The sequence below is a fragment of the Hyaena hyaena genome, unplaced genomic scaffold (assembly GCF_003009895.1).
Source record: "Hyaena hyaena isolate Hyena2069 unplaced genomic scaffold, ASM300989v1 scaffold_37, whole genome shotgun sequence".
In the NCBI taxonomy this organism is placed as follows: domain Eukaryota; kingdom Metazoa; phylum Chordata; class Mammalia; order Carnivora; family Hyaenidae; genus Hyaena; species Hyaena hyaena.
The window spans coordinates 2887840-2908457 of NW_024080669.1; the positions used below are offsets into that span (position 1 = coordinate 2887840).

The 20618-nt window shown below is 51.8% G+C and overlaps 1 protein-coding gene across 1 annotated transcript in view; it reads left to right on the forward strand.

Moving 5' to 3' along the window:
* Window positions 1-20618, forward strand: part of DSCAML1 (DS cell adhesion molecule like 1) — a 348318-nt gene that overhangs the window by 83215 nt on the left and 244485 nt on the right. The gene's annotated exons all lie outside the window — the stretch shown is intronic.

Genomic DNA, 20618 nt, shown 5'->3' on the forward strand with positions numbered 1-20618 from the left:
CCCAAAATGTGTGTCAGATCCCACTGTCCACAGGCAGGAAGCCACGACTGGACCCAGCCCAAGGAAGGCTGCCTGCTGCCTAAAGACAGGTTTTGGGGGTAAAATTTCTCTTAGGAAGTGTCATAAAATGATACGATTTTGAGAGGTGCAGAGAAGTGGGGAATATGACTTGCAGTCACTAGCTTCCCCAGTTTACAGCATTAATTAATCTGAAATCGCAACATAGATTTTTATGATTAGCAGAGACATCTCAGTGAGCAGAGAAGGAACCTTTAACAAAGATCCCAAGATGAGTCTGGGAGATGAAATATCCATGCAATAAACAAGGCTGTGTTAGAGGAAGCTAACTAAAATACAAATCCCAGGCCATCAGGACAGTAATCTGTCAGCGGGACAAGGACCTGTTCCTTGCAGAGGGGACAGCCATCCTTGCACCAGGACAGGACTACACTGAGGCTGGGTGGAGTGCAGTTGATTGATTTATTCTTTGCATGGGGTACTGAGGACGCCCAGCATGGGGCAGGGGTGCTGAGCCGGCTCTCTCCATCTGGGTCTGCGTCTGTCTTGTTGTCATTGTCGCCTCTAGGGGTTGGATCCTCAGGGACCTGTGCCTGGATCGGTTCCCTGGGGTCTCCTTTCTCACCACGGCTGTGCTGAGCCTGGTGGATCAGGACACTGCCTGTTGCCCAGAGACGCTAACCTCCTGGCTTCTGTCGTGTGAAACCGGACCCCAAGGCTAGTGAAACTGGAAGGAGGCTGGGGGTGAGGGAGGGAAAGACGTGATTATGTCACTGTCTGCCTCCCTGCGAAGTTTATTGAAATGAAGAGCCACTTAAAAACCCCTTTTGGGCTACTTTGATGGACTGAATATTTGTTTACCTTCCTCCTGCCCTGACACTGGATTTGTGTGTTGAAGCCCCAGCTCCCCACGGGACTGTATTTGAAGACTGCAGTGATAGGATTAGTGTCTGTAAGAAGAGGCACCAGAGAGCACGTGCTCTCTGCTCTCCACCGTGTGAGCACACAGCAAGGAGGCAGCCGTCTGCAACCCACAGAGAGCGTCCTCACCAGATACTGAGCCTGCTGGCACCTCTATCTTGGATTTCCAGTCTCCAGAACTGTGAGAAATGAGATTTAAGTCACGTAGCCTGTGTGTTTTGTTATGGCGGCCCAAGCGGACTGAGATGGCCGCCATCTTGTTTCACAATGGCTACTGGCTGGCCCACCAATTGATACTAGGCTGTACCTGAAGTCCTACAGTAATGTACCGAATTTGGCGTAACTCAGGCATCTCATTTCAATTTGTTCCAAGATGAAAAGCCCACAAGGTGGGATCAATATCTCTGTCTCACAGATGAGGAAACGGAAGCTCGGAGCTTAAATTTCTTGCCCAGGTCAAAAAGCAAGTGGGTACGCTCGAAGAGGTTTCTCCAACTTGGACATGCTATGATTCTGGGATAGGACTCTCCCTTGCACGAAATCAGGATGGTTTGCTGGGAGGCATGTAACGGGAGCCTGCACCTCAACCCACTGCCAGCCTCCAGCAGGACCCAGGTAGCCTTGGGCCTTGATGGGACAGTATTGTTTCACCTGTGTGCCCTGTACCAACCCTGGCCCGTGCTCCCTGCCCATATCGCCAGGGCATCTGAGAACAGCCACTCTTGGGACAGCCTGTGTCCCTTCCGAAAATGAAAATATCTGTACCTCTTAGGTACAGAGGAACATATCAATTCCTCAAAAGCAAAATATTAGCCACTAACATTTCTTGAGGGCTTACGATGTGCCAAGCACTGTCTGTTTACCACTTCACGTGACTTGCACCGCTGTCCTTTGAGTTCGGTAGTACGATCATCCCCGTGTTATGAAGAAGGAAATTGAGACTTAGAGAGGTTAAAAAACTTGCCCAAAGTTAAACAGAATTTAATTGGTTTGGGGAGAGCAGGAGGGCCTTGAGTAAGGAAGTTTGAGATTAGCTAACCAACCCCCTTTATAGAAGGGCTGTCCGAATCTCTTTGGACAGTGAGTTTCTTGTCAGTAGTCGTCCAGCGGAAGGGAGACACACCCTGATGGGGATGATGTGACAGAGCTGTAGCTTTGGGCATTGGGGTTACATTAAGCAGGTTTGAAGTCCCTTCTGACCCAAGTCTTCTTAGCTGCTCACAATTAGTGTGGGAAAACAGAGCGCCACCTGTCTTGCAGATAGAAGTGGGCAGTGTAGGGCACAGAGCAGAGGGCGGAGTGTATCAGAGACACAGTTTGTCTCAGACAGTTCTTAAAGGCACCGTTGCCCTCAGCCAGTCTGTGTCTTTACCCCTTAATGAGTTTACATGGGGGGTCCAGTCTCTGCTCAGAGCTCTCGGGGATGGAGAGGGCTACTCGCCTGTGCTCCCCAAGACTGGAAAGATGGCTTCCTGATACCACTTTTGAAGCATCTGGTCTACCTACCTTCAGCCAGCTCAGATGTCTATCTCCACCAGCATTTTAGTGTGGCTGCAAGTGGGCTGTGCGTGCTGGCTCGGGAAGACTTTGGAAGACTGGGCTTGGGAGGTGCTCCCTTTGGGAGGAGAATGGAGATGCAGAGAGGAGAGGCAAGAAGACAACTAGATTCTGTTTGCACCGATGCAGATGTGCAGAGGGGGCCCTCTGCAGTGATCTATTTTCACATGTGACTTGGTCGTGCTGACACACGGGCCTCATGATACTGCTCTGGAAAGCCTTTGATCTACTCCCTTCATTTTGTAGAGGAGAGAACAAAGGTCCAAAGCCCGGGCTGTCAACCTGTGACTTGTGAACGTCTTGAGATTATATGTGATGTGATTCTAGGTGAGGAGTTCTGCGAAGACTCCCAGAATCTGCACTTTAAAATAAGGGTCCCAGGCATCACTTATAATTGAGCAGATTGAAGAGAACCGAAGTTAGGGATGTTAGTGGCAGAGGCGGGGCTGGACGCTGGGTCCCCTGCCTCCACTCACGCTACACGTGTGTGTGCAGATGAGGGAGTTTGTTTGGGTCCATGAGTGTTTGCACAGATGCGTCTGCCTCCCTCTTGGCTTGTGGTTCACCAGGAGAAGTCATTCTGGCCCAGAACATGCGTCCTGAAGGGATTCACTGTACAAAGGATCTTCCATTCATGCCTCTGCCTTATAACCCTTAATCCTGCTGGATTATCTAAACTAAGCACTGAGCTCTGATTGCTGTCCTCCCTGGGAACATGGAGTCACAGGAAAATGAGATGATCCGAACTCTACTCTCTACCCGAGTGTAGACCTCGGTTTCCCCCACTGTGACGTGGAGCGGCTGAAGCCAGCCAGCCAGCCAAGCTCCAAACCTAGGCAAGACCTCCCATGAGCAGAGACTGCTCATCTAAGGTGGAAGGGAGAAGGGGAGCTTGGTGGAGGGGACCACCTTGAGACGTGGTTTTGGGGTCTGTAGCTAGTAGGAAGGAGTCTGGATTTGTCTGAGGAGGTGGGGTACCCTGATTCATTGAGGGTCCTTTATTCCCAGTGGTTTCCCCAAATAAAGCTCACTGGGCCAAGGCACCCTTTCCTTTTCAGCCGTATCAGAGAGGACCTGGTTAGGCAGAGAAGCCAGGCACGCATCCTGAAGGGGCTCTGCCTGTCCAAGTTCACGGTTAATAGAGGTTGGGAGTGAGGTCCACTTAGAAGTGCTATTCTCCGTACCAGGAAGCAAGTAGGCACATCACAGTGCAAGGTACATATTCTGTCTCCATTGTACAAGTGAGGAAATTGAGGCTCAGAGGTTAAGCTCTGGTTTCGGGTCACACGTCTTACCTTATCCTGCTTCCTATCTCCCACATCATTGAATATGTGGGAATTTAGAATTCCAAATGTCACTACCAAAGAGATAAAACATTCTGAGACTCTGGGGAGGGGGGTGGTATGGGTACTAAGAAGACATTCACCTTTTGAGATTACGTAGTCGTAGTTCTGCTGAGAGGCAAACGGATGGGCAAGATACGTGGGTGAGTGATTTGGACTCTTATCGGGCTCTGTTTCTGAGCATCAGTTTTTCCACTCGTAACTGGAGATAATTCTGGGCCACTCCCATGGTGGTTCTGGGCCTCAAAGAAGTCTCGTGTTTATCACAGAGAGTATCTACTGTACCGAACATATGTTAATCACGGTAGATGATGGGGGTGAGAAGCAGTGGAATTTTTAGCAGGGGAAGAAAATCTTTCTCCTTCACAGCTCTGGAGGGTGGAAGTATCTCGTATCTAACAAAAGAAAAAAATGTAATATGATCTTAAGAGGAAAACAATATTCACACTTAGAGTTAATGGGCTGTGAATTAGTGTCCAAGACAAATGCAGAATTCCGGGTTGGGTTGGTGCACCACCCTGCACTCACCTGGCTTCTACAGCCTCGAGGGTATTCTCTGAGATACAAATTCATTTGAATAACAGCCTAAGCAAAATAAAATTAGAAAGGTGATTTTGCCGGGAGGGAAATCGCATGTTGCCAGTCAAAGGCAAAAGCACTGCTATTTTTAGGTTCTGCACTGTAGGGGGTTATCTGCGGTCCCCACCCCTCCCGGCCCCCAGGCGTGCCTCCCCTGGCGTGGGCAGGGGGAGTCGACACACGGCACACACATTGGGGTGCACAGGCGTACCTCGACAGTGCTCTACTTAGCTCACCGCCTTCACCGCCCACCTCGTGCGCACAGGAGAAATGGAAACGCTTTTCCCGTGTTCCCCTGAATGAAGAGTTCTCTCTTAGTCACCACCAGCCCGGCTGGGCCCCCGGCGGATAGTGCCATCCCCGCTATAAGGTACCAAAATAAATGGCTTTGGAGGCGCCATGGGGGAAATATGCGGAGACTCACATACAATTAAAACAGTTATTAATACTTGCATTGTTCCCGGGGTGTGGGTGTGCGTGACATCTACCTTTTCCTTCCGGCTGGAGCGAAACCAGAGAACATACGTTCTTGTTGCGGGGGCTCCCCGCCCAGCCACCGGGAGGATGGCGAAGTGTTCTGAGGACCCTCAGCCCCTGGCTCTCCCCGCCAGTCTGCCTGGCGCGGCCCACGGTGTCTGTGCTGGGGAGACGGATGTACGAGTTTGAACCATGAGATTCTTCCAGACTTCATTTTTGCCATCTGTCGGAAACAATTTTTTAGAGAGTGTATCTGGGAATGGGCGAGGGTGAAGGGGGGGCTCGGAATAGGGGCCGAGGAAAGGGACAAGAGACGGCCAGATCCCTCAGGTCCCCCTTGTTGGGCTGTAGGAAGAAGGCGGCACAGGTGTGAGGGCACTTTGAGCTTTGCAGGGAGCGTATCCGAGGTATGATAACTGAGTCCTTATTTCTTTGTTTATTTCAGGAATAAATTTCATGATAATCACCTTGCCTCGTTTGCTTTCAGGTCCTTGTGTTTATCTTTGCCTCCTTCCTTCCTGTTTTCATTTCCTCCTTTCTTCACAGGGGTTAGGAGCATGAACCTCGTCTACTGTGTGATCCTAGACAAGCTATTTAATCTCTTAGATCTCAGTCTTCCCGTCTATAAAATGGGCACAGTCCTGCTGGTGAGAATTGACCTAGATGGTAGCAGTGAGGAGTCCAGCAGGGGCCCAGCACACAGCGGGCACTGTATCGCTGGGGAGGCTGGCCGGCGTGGGGTGGTGACAGTTGGTATTACTAAGATCATCATCGTCATTGTTACTTACCCTTCCTTCCAAGGCGCTGCCTCTAGGTATGAGGTTCTGGGCCAGGCTCTGGACAGAGGAGATAGAGGTCCCACCCCATGCTTAGGGGTTGACACGCTTGCATCCACTTCCACTCAGCTCTCTTTAGACGTGAGATTTTGGATGGAGTGAGGCTGACCACCGAAGGAGAACCCCTAATTTCCAGGTACTGGAAAAGGTCAGGAGTGGAACAGAGGCTGAGATTTGGGGCTTTGATGACAGGATCTCTCATGGGCTTAAAATCCGTTCGTCATTGGGAACCGAGGGCTCCTGGGACTGGAAGAGTAGTCAGCGCAGAAGCAGTAGCTTTCAGTGTCTGTATTTGCCACACACAGTCAGCAAACAGACTCTCCCAGGTCGGGGTGCAACGTCTGGGGAGGGCCCCTGGTGGGGGGCAGGGCCAGGGCTGGAGCAGGCAGCCCTGGGAGTGGCAGACAAAAGGATTCCAAATGGGAGGGTCTTTGCAATCCCCCCTTCGAGCCTTAGGTGTGTGGTGAAGGCAGCTGGATAATCTGCAGATGAAATAGCCCTGGGGTGATTGAGAGTTGGAGGCCTGAGCTCCGAGCAGTATTCCTTCAAAATCACTGGTTTGCATAATGGAGTCGCCAAGCAGCCCAGAAATTCTCTGCAGTTTCCGTCTCCTTGTCTCCTTTCTCCGCTCTTCCCACGTTCTCCACTGGCCGCTGCCCCTGTATCCGCATCTTTATGGGATGAGCCCCGGCCGCGGTCACATTTTCAGAGAAACCACAAGAGTGCTCCGCTAATTTAAAGAAACCTCCAAATTCAAACTTACCGAGTACATAAATTAGGAGATGGTTATTTGCGCTCCAGAAAGTCTTGTCTTTTACGGCGAGCTTTAACCACAAGAATCCCTTAACTATCAGCTTCTCCTAGATCGTTTTGGGGTTGAGTTACACTTGGCAGAGGCTTTGCACAGGAGGGAGGGGGGTGGGAAGGACACCAAATCAGAGAATGAAGACCACCGTTGTTGATATCTTAACAGTTGGAAGTTAGGCTGTATCACCTCGGATATTCTAACAAAGCTCAAGGGGGAAATACTGTTTGCGTTGCAAACACTTGGTGATCACACACTTTTTATAATGCTGTATGAGATTTTCGTTCATCCATTCACACAACGGACATGTATTGAATACCTACTACGTGCCAGGAAATGTGAGAGGAATAGCTATAAATAATAAGTAAGTAAATAAATAAATACCTTTGTTTTTGGGGAGACCTCGAGGAATAAGAAATGGATGTTGAAGGTGTGGGAGGGAAATTGCTGTCAGGAGGCTAAGCAGCAGACACAGTGGACCCACAGAGGAAGATCTAAGTCAAACGGGAGGAGGAGCAGTCAGGGAAGGCTTCTTGGAGGAGGCAAGGCTTAAGCTACGGAGAGTGAGTGTTTGCGATTTGAAGAAGAGGAGAAAGGGCTGCCCCAGTAGAGGCAACAGCCCACAGAAAGGGGACTGCATGTTCTAGGGGATTCCGGGAGGGGGGGCTCAGCACATGGAGGGCATGGGCGTGTGTGTGCGTGCACGCGTGTGTGTGCGTGTTTGTGTGTGCTGGGAGTAGAAGGTTAAAAAGTAGGGCAGACACCAGTCGAGGGCACTACAGGCTTTCTGTGCCTCTCCAAAGGGTCTGAATTGTTCCTGAAAGCAAACGGAGGCCATTGAATTATTTCATGTGAGGGGATTGAGAAGATCCGGGTTGCATTTTAGAAAGATCATTCTGGCAGCAGCAGGAGTGTCAGTTGGGAAGCCAGATAAGAAGCGGCAGGAGCCTGACTGCCGGGTGGGAAGAAGGACACCAGACGAGGTGTAACTGGGGGGGTGTGTATGGGAGGGAGGAGGAGCCCTCGACAGGGAACACCACAGAGCCGTGAGCACAGCTACCGGGCATGCTCCGTGTCATGCCCAGCGCCTGCTGTTTGCCTGCCATGCGTTTGGCGTGGGGTGAATGGGAGCCTGGGAGTGAGGAGGCCGGGTGTGCAGGGTGGCGTCCCCAGGACAGCAGGCCACCGGGCCCGAGGGTAGGAGGGTGAAGACTGAGCTGGGAAGTGGAGGCGTTGGCGACAGAGCAGGATGGGTAGAGGGGCTGTGCCCAAATGGCAGGGCTGAGCTCCTAAGTGGCATTTTGTTGGAAGGTGCTGGAATAACCATTTGGAAAGTAGGAGTGTGGATGGAGAGGCTGGCCTCCTCCCACCCCCAGCCCTCTGCTGCTTTTGCCGAGGGGGGGATCTTTTCCACAGCCCTCCACCCCTTCCTCCTCTGAGAAGGCAGCCTTGTCTCCCCACCCCCACGCCCACCCCCAGATGTATTTCATCCTGAGTTCAGTGACAAATATTGAACTATTTTTCAGGAGTGTTAATTGGGATTTTTAATTGACCATAAGCAGGTTATCAAAGCCTGTTTGTCTCTGGCGGTTGTTGATTCTCGGGGGTGACAAACGCACCCCGTGGCGTCATCGCTCAGTAAGCGCGCCTTCCCCTGCCCCTCCCCCCAATTGCTTTTCTTGCTTTAGTTTTGCCTCATTTAAAAATAAGAGAAAAGAAAGCAAACTCTGTTCTGTCTTCCAACGCGGGACCCGAAGCAGTTTAAGAGCTGGCCGTGAATGGCTCTGTCCCTGGTGGTGATCTGGCGGAACCCAGTGTGGTTAGAACATCGAAGAATGTTTGTGGCTGGGTGGAGGGGAGCCCCCCGCCCACATCAGGGCTTCTGCTCTCTGCAGCCCACAGGGCACTGCCCGTGTGGGGGCAAGTCAGGCATAGATTCGCCGCTGGCCAGTCGCTGCACCTGCCAGGAAAGCTGTGCTCCTCATTTCTTCCTGCTGATCTATGCTCCTTAGATACATCCTAGGGGCCTGGTTGGTCGTGATTGAGGTATTAGTTATTGATAGTGCAAAGTAGGTCAGTCAATAGCTAGCTGGCCTCACACGTCTATTTTGGGTCTAATTCTGGCATTGTGCTCTGAGCTTCGGCTTCTCCGGGCTTGGGATGGGATTGGCTGGGGTGCCCCAGTGGTCACAGGGGAGCTGGGGGGCAAGGGCCTTGCCCTGCTGTCTAGGGGCCTTAGATGAAACGTTTTTTATTGGCATGAGCCCTGGGGCTCCAGCCGGCTTCCTCAACCTCTGCGAGTCTCAGGTTAGCGTCTTTGAGACCATCTCTGCCCAGCCTACCTGATAGGGTCATGGGGAAGATGAAGTGAGTGTTCAGGCTTAAAAAAAAAAAAAAAAATAGGGGGGAGGGTGGCGCCTGGGTAGCTCAGTCGTTTGAACGTCCGATTCTTGGTTTCAGCTCAGATCATGATCCCAGGATCGTGGGATCAAGCCCTGCATTGGGCTCCAGGCTCAGTGTGGAGCCTGCTTGAGATTCGTTTTCTCTCTCTGTCCCTCCTCTCCACTCCTGTGCTCTTGCTCTTTCTAAAAGTAAAAAATAAATATATTTTTTAATTAAAGAAAGCAAGGGAAATTTTTTTTAAAATATTTTTATTTATTTCTAGGAGAGAGAGAGACAGTGTGAGCAGGGGAGGGTCAGAGAGAGAGGGAGACACAGACTCTGAAACAGGCTCCAGGCTCTGAGCTGGCAGCACAGAGCCCAACGCGGGGCTCGAACCCACGAACCACGAGATCATGACCTAAGCAAAAGTCGGACGCTTAACCGACTAAGCCACCCAGGCGCCCCCAAGGGGAAATTTTTGAGTACGATTATGAATACCCTCATTCGTTCTTCAGATATCTATTGAGCGTATGTCAGGTGTGATTCACGGCCCTCTGGTCTCGGAGTTGAATGTGGTGAGGCTTCTGAACCACCTGCACCCAACTTGTAAGCGCCTGAAGGAGAAAGATGTCACACGGGTGTGAGGTCTCATCATTAAGGGTCTTCCTAGCCACCTAGGAAGATGATGAACACAGGTCAGTGCGTGCTTCTGTGCCATACTCTTGATTGTTAACTCTCTACTGTCCGTAAACTTGGGCTGCCCCTGTTTGGATTACCATTCCGCTTCTAGAAGCAACAGGGAGGCCGAGCCCAGGAGGGAAGTGGGCTTTAATGGAAGACTGGATGGAGTAGGGGGCGCAGGGGTGATTGGCTCTCTTCTGTGTCGGTTCGGGTCCTCTGCAAAGCAGCTGTCAGATGGGATTAGACTGTGGCTGACTTACTCAGAGAAAGTTCTGTGGATTACAAAGAGGAGAGAGGAGGAGACAGGAGCGGGTGAGGTCCCGCTGGCCTGTGACAGCAGGGAGAGGAGGGGGAAGGACGGAAGGGTCCAGGCAGGCAGGGCCTCAGACCACAGCGCAGCTCCGGGAGGAGTCGTGTTGGGGGTGGCCCAGCTCTCGAGCCTGTGCCGGCTCCGTCGCTGGCATGAGAGCTACGGCAGGGGCCCAGGGTGCCAGGGACAGAGGCCGGCGGCCAAGCACGCAGCGTGGTCCCCTGGCTGCCGTGTCTGGCTACTCCACATCGCTGGGCCATGGCTTCTAGCATCTTTCTTTTTGCGGCAACTCCCACTGGAGACAGAGCCTGGGGTGGCCCCGTGAAGTCAGAAGCCCCCGTCCATTCGCCTGGACCTGGAGTATCTTCCCCGAAGCCCATCCTCCCCCTTCCTCCTCCCATCGAAGAGCCCGTGTTCCTGGCCCGTGCCCTGTGCGCTACCCCCTCCACGTTCTGCTCGCCAAGGCCAGGGCTTTCCGCACAGGCCCGCCTCTCTGCCACCTGGGCCAGCCCCTGCCCTTGTTTGCTCACACACCTGCTGCCTGGCCCCCTCCCCTTCCCTTCATGGCTGCAGGCCTGCCTTCGCCCCGTCTGGACCTGCCTGTCCGGTGGCCCTGGCCTTGCTTGTCCGATGGCCAGGGAGCAACGCAGGTTGAGGAGTCCAGGCTCGAGTATGAACGAATCATGGTGACTTGAGGAATTACTTCTGGGCATTTGTATGCTGCCAGTTTTCAGCGCCTTAGCCCAAAAGACTATGGTGCTGTGCTTGAATGTTCTGTGCTTGGCAAACATAGTAGCAGCGCGGGGTGGGCAAAGGAACCCCTTTTGCTCCCTCGGAGCACTGCCAGCGAGCTGCCCTGGGACCACGTGTGGCAGTGCAGAGGGCAGAGGGTCAGGATTTTTTCTTTTTAAATCGTGGCTTAAGAGCATGTTCAAAAATGGGTTGGATAGACATTTCTTTTTTTTATAATTTTTTATTTATTTCTAGGAGAGAGAGAGAGAGCGTGAGCAGGGGAGGGTCACAGAGAGAGGGAGACACAGACTGAAACAGGCTCCAGGCTCCGAGCTGGCAGTCAGCACAGAGCCCGACGCGGGGCTCGAACCCACGAACCGCGAGATCATGACCTAAGCGGAAGTCGGACGCTTAACCGACTAAGCCACCCGGGCGCCCCATGGGTTGGATAGACATTTCTCCAAAGGAGAAATAAAGTGGCCCAAAGGATATGAAAAGATGTTCAGCATTATTCATCATCAGGTCAGTGCAAATGAGAAGCCACCCCGCGCCATCCGGATGACTGCTATCAAAAACAAAACAAAACAGAACAAACCAGCAAAGGACAAGTATTGGGGAGGATATGGAGAAATTGGCAAGTTGTGCGCTGTTGGTGGGAACGTAAAATGGTGCAGCCACCTTGGAAAACAGTACGGTGGTTCCTCAAAAAATTAAAAATACAATTACCATGGGATCTAGCAGTTTCACCTCTGGGTACATTCCCCCCCCCCCCACCCCACCCCCCGCCCAAATTGAAAGCGGGACCCGAGGGAGATATTTGTACACGTACATTCATTGCAGGGTCATTCACAACAGCCCAAAGGTGGAAGCAGCCCCCAAGGCGGTCCGTCCATGACAGGTGACTGGGTGAATGGAATGCAGTCTAGACATACGATGGACGAGGTATTAGGTATTGATGCAGATATTAGTTATTGATATTCAGACCTAAAAGGGAAGGAAATTCTGACGCGTGGTATCCTCCAGAAGAACCCTAGGGACACTGTGCCAAGTGAAATAAACCAGGCACAAAAAGGCAAATATTAGAGGATTCCACTAATAGGCGGTACCTAGGGTAGTGAGCTTCGTAAAGACAGAAAGCTCAGTGGTGATTTTCTGGGGCGAAGGCGAGGGGGAAATGGGGAGTTAGTGCTTAATGGATACAGGGTTTCAGTTTGAGAAGATAAGAAAGTTCTGGAGATAGACCGCGGTGATGATTGCAGAACAATGTGAATGTACTTAATGCCACTAAACTATGTACTTAAAATGGGTACGATGTATGTGTATGGTTAAATTGTGTGTGTATTTAACCACGATAAAAAAAAGTTGGAGTGGAGAGAGCAGAGTTAACCATAAGAGAAGGAAGAGACAGACTGACTCCAGGTTTGCCCGAGAATCTCTACTTGACACCTTCCACTCAGACTGTGCCGCGAGGCAGGACCAATGTTTCGAACACGGGTTGGAAACCAGGAAGAACTGCCAGTGGGGGTCCCTGCAGACACGGGGCTCCATGAGGGAAGGTAGCTGGGCACGGGGAGTTGAGCACAGGAACGGGAGTCAGCCAAGCCCCAGCTCTTATCTCAGAGAGCTGCTAACTCGTGCTGTGTGACTTTGGACAAATGAGTAACCTCTCTGAGCCTTGGATTCCTTATTGATAAAATAGGGTAACAAAGTAACAGCCCGGAGCTGTTGTCAAGCTAAACGCTCTAGGGGTGTGCACCGGGAGGTTCCTAGCAAATAGCAGGCCCTTGTTAAATGTTAGCTCTGGTCTCAGACCTTGAAGTTTGTGTGGAGGAGGTGGGGTTTTCAGGCTGTTTAAATGCCAGCTTCTGCCTCAGATGACAAGGGAGGTTGTACTATTAATGGGCGAGCATGTGAGCTGTCCTTTCCCTGGGTGTTGAGCAGGAATGTGACATGCTGAGAGTGAGCTGAATAGTGAGTGTGAGCTTGTGGTACAACTGTGAGAGATTAGCATTTCCAACCTCCCCCACTCCCTCCCTGTGAGAGTCCAGATAACTTCAAAAGGAAGGTCTGTGACTCAGTGGGTGCCGTGGTAAGCGCCAGGGAGAGCCCAGATAGCAGGACGCAGGGCCTGCCTCCCCGCCGCTCCTGAGTGAGGTAGGGAGGGGAGTGTGAGGTGGACAAACCGCCAGCCCACCCTGGGGGCAGCCTCTGCTGGGAAGATGGTGTCCCGTGGACAGGTGATCAGAACACGAGCGATCGGAAGTCCCTAGCTTGTTTCTCTGTAGTGAGTGATCTTCAAACAACGCACTGGAAACATCTGGTCTCTGGCCTGAGCTGTGACACCAGAACTCCATGTTCTCCAGACCCTGCGCGGTCCCTGACCCCTGTCTGCACGGCCCACACCAGCCGAGCCCCTCTCAGCAGAAACACCGAGAAGAAACACACCGCTGGATGTGGACCAGCTCAGTCTGTCTGTGGGCCCCAAAGTTGCCCGCTGTTGGTCTGGAAGACGGCGGAAGTTGGACCCTGAGCCCGGTTTCTTGCTCTCCTTCTGCCCAGGACTTCCCTTTGTCATTATAGATCCCTCCTCCTCAAACGTCGTGCAAACCGCCAACGTGGCCCTTCCCACACCATGTTATGGTGGAGTGTATGCATCCTTGGCTGGATGGGGCGGCACCTTGCTCTCCCTGGTTATGGCTTTCGCAGGCCTGCTGTGAACGTAGAAGGCATGAACGCTCTCTAACTGTTTTAGCACACACAGCAAGGGTACCAGGAGACTATAGGTGGAAACATACCTCCATTTGCCAAAAAAAAAAAAAAAAGTAGAGAAAGACAGACTAAAATTGACAGGGGCGAGAGCCATACAGCACCTAGAAAAAGATGTACGGTCATTGGGAATTAGCTTGTGTTCACTGAAAACAAGTCACGCCAAAGAACTCCTCGCCTGTTTGCGGAAGGACACTGGGCTGGTGGGAGAAGAGAACATTATAGCCATGAGATAGCTTGACTTGAACGAGGCTCTTGACAAAGCCTCTCGCTGTGTCCCTGGGGGCAAGGTTGGGCACTGTGGTTGTAGGATGGTCCTCGATCTGCCGAGAATATTGAACAAAAGGGACGCCTGGATGGCTCAGTCGGTTAAGCATCCGACTCCTGATTTCAGCTCGGGTCACGATCTCATGGTTCATGAGTTCAAGCCCCACGCTGGGCTCTGTGCTGTAGTTGCGGAGCCTGCTTGAGATTCTGTCTCTCCCGTGCCTCTCTCTCTCTCTCTGTCTGCCTCTACCCTGCTTGCTCTCTCTTTCAAAATTAATTAATTATTATTTTTTTAAATAAAGGGTATCGAGCTCAGAGAGAACACAGGGCCATCCAATCTAACCTTCATCCATACAGTTGAGGAAACTGAGAGCCTAGAGGCTCAGTTTTCTAAAGAGATGCAGCTTATCGGTACATAATAAGGCCCGCGGTCTATTTCTCCCAGTTCCAGAGCCTCTGCTGACATAGGGCTTTTCCCTGGTCTGTAGCCCACTGAGCAATCGGTGCTCAAAAGAAACTTTTTAAACTGGCTGACGTCCGCCTGGCAGGAGATGTCAGATGGTGTGCTATAGGGTTTGAGCCTTGACCTGCCCATTCAGTCATTCATCAAGCCTTAGAGTAAGACCCAGAAGGCGTGTTTTTTAAATATGCGACTGGCAGAGGCGCAAGAGGGGTGGCTGATAGGTGGGACTCCAGAATCAGGATCCGCATACCTCGCAGCCTGTGATGATGGTCTGAGAGCACGGAGATGAAACTAACAGGAATAAATGGAAAGTCTTGCACTGAGGTTTCCAAAAAATCAATTCTGTAAGTGCAGGCTGGGGAAAACTTGACTTGATGTAGGTTCGGGTAGTAAAGGCCTGTGTGCTTCAGGTGCTAGCACGAACTTCTTAGGGCGTCCTGGCTGCTAAAATAGCCACAGCAAGACGCTGAAGACACCTCTTGTTCCGAATCGATAAAAAGTTCGATTCCAGAGCAGAGGACGTAATGCTTCTACCCTATTCCGCGCTGCTCAGACCATGTCAGAGCCCCAGGCCTGAGCACCGCACTTGGGGAGGGACTTTGACAAACTGAGGCACTCAGGACGGTGACGAGTCTAGGAATTTTGTCGAAGGAGGCACACTTGAAGCAATGAGAGCTGTTAGTCTGGAGAAAACACTAAAGAATGCTGTTCGGCAGCAGGGGAAGTAGACTGGCTCTGGGAGCTCCCGAGGGCAGAACTGGGGGGCTGTAGGTCAGCAGATTTGGGTCTCGGGCAGGGAAGACATTTCAGTTGGGTTCCCCCCGCCAGCAACACATCCGTGCAAACCGTGGGCTGCGTGTTGGTGATCGTGTGCTAGCAGAGCCTGGGTGAGTGCTCCCCACCCCCGACAGGGAAACAGAGGGGAGGCGCTCTTGGGGAAAAGGCTGATTTAGGTGTTCTTGAGTGTTCCTTCCAATTATTAGTGGCTATGATTCTCTGGCCCTGCATTCTTGTATAAAACTGGTCGTGAGAAAAACAGTGCTCCCCTTTCTCGACCCAATACTGTTCTCCAAGCTAAGTGGTCATTGTCATTGAAAATCCCAACCAACATTTAGCCATTGAGCACCTACTATGAACAGAGTCCTATCCAAGGTGTCATTTTTTTTTTAAAGCTGAATAAAATTAGATGACTTAGAAATGAGGAAAGGAAACAGCGGTGAAGGTAAGCTTAATATAATTCATGTTCTGGGCACACCACACCATGTATACCTAGAATTTTATCTTTATGGTGATCCTTTTTTTTTTTTTTTTAATGTTTATTTATTTTTGAGAGAGAGAGAAAGCGAGAGAGCACCCAAGTTGGGGAGGGGCGGAGAAAGAGGGGAACACAGGATCCCAAGAAGGTCTACACTGTCAGCACAGAGCCCGGCATGGGCTTGAACTCCCTGTGAGATCTCAAACTGAGCAGGACCTGAGCCGAAGTCGGACGCTTAACTGACTGAGCCACCCAGGCACCCCTGGTGATTCTTTTCTAAGAAAAACATTTCATCGAGGTATGCCAGACACACAGAAAGGTGTATGTATCTAACGTATACAACGTAATGAGTTTGGAGATAAGCACACACCCGTAAAACGTAAAACCATGACCACAATCTGTACCATTCACACATATTCGCCCCCAGCAACTTCCCTCCCCTAAAAGGCTTACGTTTAGGGGGAGGGAAATACACACAAAAAGGCCTACATCCTTTTGCGTCTCATGACAGTGCTGAGTGGGATGGTGGGGGAAGGAGGTGTAACAGGCAAAAAGGGAGCGTCCCCTGCGTCCTTGGGCCACCGAAAGCGAGAGCCAAAGGGGGCTGGTTTGGCAAAGCGCAAAGCAGGCCGGGAATGTGGAAGAGGGGCTGAGACTCGGAGGGAGAACCGTCGAACTTGGCCGGGCGAGCTGTGCCAAGGACCGTATGTCCAGGAGCCTTGGCGTAGGGGAGGGAAATGGCACCCGTCCCTCTGCCATGCAGCTTAAATGCTTTATGCTCCCTTAGGCCCGGCTCTCCAGCCCAAATGGACTTATTTATTTTTAATAGAGCCCATTTGAGGTAGTTGTGTTTTCAAAGCCTGATGGACTCGTAAGTACTTTTCATCCTCACAGGTTACAAAAAATCCTTTCATAGCAGAAATGCCAAAGTGGGGTTAGGTGGAGGGAGGGGAGGCTTCCCCTCCCTCCACCCAAGGCCCTGGGAAGAGGAAGGGGAGGGGGAGAGGGGAGAGGGGAGAGGCCTCGGCCCCCCCTCCCCCACCCCCTCTCTCGCACACGCAGTGTGTCGATGTAGTCATGGCTTTTAAACAACATTACACACACTTGTCGTCCAAGATAAAATGTTATTAAGATTAAATGCCGAGCAGGGAACGGAATCCGACTTCCCACTGTCATATTTCAGCTATGGTGAGTGATTGCCTTTCGGTAGCCCCAGCTCCTAAGCAGGGAAACAGCATTATTATCATTAATAAGCCCATAATGGGGAAGAGAAATTATAAACATTTCTGCAACAAGCGGCCCTCCAATGTTAATATTTTATGAGCACACAGAGAAGCCAGCAACTGAATGTAAATGGCAGAATTATACGTAACTATAATGTAAACACGCATAATTGGGTTCAGGTGGTGGGAGGAGGGGGAGGCTAGTGGCCTTGGGCTGACGGTGGCACCCAGGACGCCCGCTGGATCCCCAAAGGCAGGAAGTCAGGAGCCCGAGGCCCCTGTCACCAGTCTGTGTGTTTTCAGGGAGGCCCGTCTCTCTGACCCCCACGGGCAGGGACGCCCGTGTTTCCACGCCCTACGTATCAGCCTGTGACATGGGTCACTCTAGACTTTACTTACTCTGGGGACCGACCACTACTACTGAATGCTGTTCCCGCAGCTCTCAGGTCTGTTCACGTGCGTGTTTCCTTCTCCCTAATGTTGCATCGTCTTCCCGTGTTGTTGCGAAGGATGCGATCCTTGTGTTGCAGGAACCCGAGGGAAATTTCTTGGGGTGGTCGCTCTGGTTTGGGTGTTCAGCCATGGAATCTTTGGTTCAAACGGACTATTTCCTGGGAGCCCGCTGCACGAGAGAACCACTCCGACTGAATCAGGGGGCGCCCAGAACCCCGCTGGCCAGACCCCGCCTCTCCCAAGGGTCCCCGAGGCACAGATGGTAGAGCACAGCATGAGAACGACTGAAAGGCGCCCCCTCTCTGTTTCCAGAAGATGAAGCCGAGGTCCAGAGAGATGGGACTTGCCTGCCCCAGGGGCTCAGCGAGGTCCCCTGCCTCCCTGGGAGGTATGACACACAGTCCCGGTGGCCTTGGCGAAGCTCACTCCCTCTCTGAACCTCACTTTTCTGTTTGTAAAATGAAGAGGGATGGCAAGGTGATCTCCAATGTCCCTTCCAGGTCTGAAATCGAAGGCACGTAGAGTCCTCAAGCAAATCACATTGTCTGTCCAGTGCAGTAGATGTGAAAGGCTTGTCAGGGCTACCTGGATGCCCTTGGACACTTGCATACCTTTACTCACTTCCTCAGTTGCCTGGGCTCTGCCCTTGGGCTTTAAGCTTCCCGGCTGGGGGCCTTGACAGCCCTCCCCTCTCCAAATTGCCGGGTTTGCCCACAGGAGGCTCAGCCCAGGGCTTGACCTGACCTTGAGGGCAGGGACCGCAGTGCCCAGCACGGTGTCTGACTATAATAGGTGCCGGATAGAATCTGTTGAGCAAATGAACCGTTGGATTAATGAATTGCTTAATAGATTAGTTAGTTGGTGAACTAGAGACGTTCTCTCTTTAGCTTTACTTCATTGTTTTTTTTTTTTTTTAATGTGGCTTTGGAAAACTATTTGAGTGACTACTATGTGCCGGTGCCGTGCTAGTGACTGTCTGAAAAGACGAGAACACCTCTGGCTGGAAGCCCATCTCTCTGCCTTCCCCGTCCCCCGCCTCCTTGATCTTCCCTTTCCCTCCGCTCCTATTCATTATTTCTGTCTGCAGTTATGTTATTATTGGCCTTGGCAAAGAGTTTCAGGGGTGTCGTTCGTCTGAGCAACATTATGCAGAATTAAGTTCCAGGGTAATTTCTGATGCAAATACCTATCCTCCAGGAGAATGTGAATTAAAGCTGCTGGGCTCAGCCCCACAGAGGTGGCTGCGTTTGACTCCAAGTCTCCAGCAGACAGGGGAGCCCCAGCCATGGGGGACCCCCTTGGACTCCTCCTCAGGGGACACCAGAAGGGCCTAGGATGTGGCTCCTGGGGCAGGAGGGAGCCTCAAGCAATCCTCTTTGTTCATCCCCGCCCCCCCCCCGTGCCCCCATATCCCATCTGAGCCTCCCAGAAACCTGACGGTCTTGACCCGGACCCTCCTCCCTCCCCTCCATATGTGTATTTTATAACCAGCTGCCAGGAATGTTGTCTTTAAGGCGAACTCAGTCTTTTTTTCTATGAGCCACTCTCCTTTAGATCCATGCTTTTCAAACTTTGGTGTGTCTGCTGCTTACCTGATCCTCCCAAAATACGGATTCTGGGGCAGGGTCTGTGATTCTGCGTTTTTAACCAGTTCCTGGGCAGATGCCGTTCCACAAGGCACATGCCGAAGTAGTGAGGCTTTAGAAAACAGATGGGCAAAAAATACTTTAGAAAAGCATTTATACATCTAAATAAAACTAGCTAGTCCTACTTATTTGAGTTAATTTGTATGGCCCCTTAAATGTTTCTGGCTCTGGGGCACCTGGGTGGCTCGGTTGGCTGGGTATCCGATTGGGCTCAGGTCATGCATGATCTTGCGGTTTGTGAGTTCAAGCCCCACATCGGGCTCTGTGCTGACAGCTCAGAGCCTGGAGTTTTGGGTCTCCTTCTCTCTCTGCCCCTCCCTTGCTTGTGCTTTGTCTCTCAAAAGTGAATAAACTTAAAAAAAAAAAACAAACCTAAAAAAATGTTTCTGGCTCTGCTGAAACTACTTCGTCTGCAAATTCCTTAGCCTCTGTGAGTCTTGGCTTCCTCATCAGTGAAACCATAAAACCACTCTCTCTGGGGTTGTAGGGAGGGTGACGATCACCGTGCCTGGCACAGAGCAGGGGCTCAGCACCTACCTTGGCTGCCTGCTGAAACAGACACCCCTGGAAAGAGGAAGGGGGAGGGCGGCCATGCTACTTCCTGGCGCTGTCGGGTAGGGAAGTGATCCGTGCATCTCTGGGTGGGTTCGTTCTGTGGGCCCAGCGTCCTCAGTGGTACCTGGTGGCCAAGTGCCGAAAAGGTTACTCAGCGTCACGGGCAGTTTGGAGGATGCCAGCAGGGGAGAGCCGATCCCCAGCCCAGTTAGGCTGACCTTGGTTTAAAAGGAGGGGAAAAAAGACTATTTGTGTAACTCAGGGTATTTATTATTCAGCACTTAATAGATTTGAAGATGATGCTGGTGATGAAATAGCACATTCATTTAGAGCTTTTATTCTTTTCGAAGTATTTTCCTGCAGTTTCTCTTCACAGCCCTTTAAGGCAAGTCGGGTGGGTGTGTATCATCCCTGGGCAGCAGACACAAGGCACAGTGGGGTTCGGGGGCTTGTCCAAGGTCATGCAGCTTGTCCTTGGGGGACTCCAGCCCTGAAGCCTGTCACTTGTCTCCTGGTGTTTGTTCTTGTGGCCCATAAAGGTGGGGAATGCAGGTCTGTGAGGAGAGGAGACAAGGAAGGGGTTGGCTCTTCCCAACTTCTGCTCCACCAAGACTCGGGACCCTTCTCAGGACCCAGCTCAGAGCACAGCACTTCCACACTTCCTCTGCCCAGAGGTGAGAGGGGGTCCTGAGCCCATCAGGCGCCACCCTCGATGGTTCATGGGCACAGCCAGCCGTGTTCCTGCCTGCTGTGCATCTTGGGCTTGGCTCCTCAGTGTCTAACTGAGTCCTTGTCTTACTAGACACCATTCTGGTTTTCTCTGCTGTTGCCGCTGCTGAGAGCTCCCTGCCTCCCTCCCTTCTCCCAGCACTGGCTCCTCCCCCGAAAGGGACCCAGGGAGCTTATTTCTCTTCTTCTTCTTCCCCCAACAAGAGAACGGCAGTGGGCCAGCCTTGTTCTGGGCCTGCAGGAAGGGCCGGCTGTCTGGGTTCCGTCTCGGGGCGCGGTTAGACCCCCTTGTGACTTGGACCACACGGCTTGCAGGCCAGGAGGCCACTTGTGCTTGGACCCGCCGTCCCAGCCACCCAGCCTTCTTTCTCCTAAGCTCCCTGGGGGGCTTTTGTGTGGGAAGGCAGGACACCTGCTCTCTGCGAAGCTGCCCATGATGGTTTTAATTTGTCAGAGTCTTGATTTCTTCCCTTACAGCCTAGAGAGATGACTCTCTGAAGCTTTGATTTCCTCACTTTTCAAAGAAAATGGTAATGTGAATGTCCCCGGGTCCGGGATCGGGGGGTGGGGGGGCTTCGATGTACCATGCGCTGCCGGGTACACAGACACACCGTCGATGG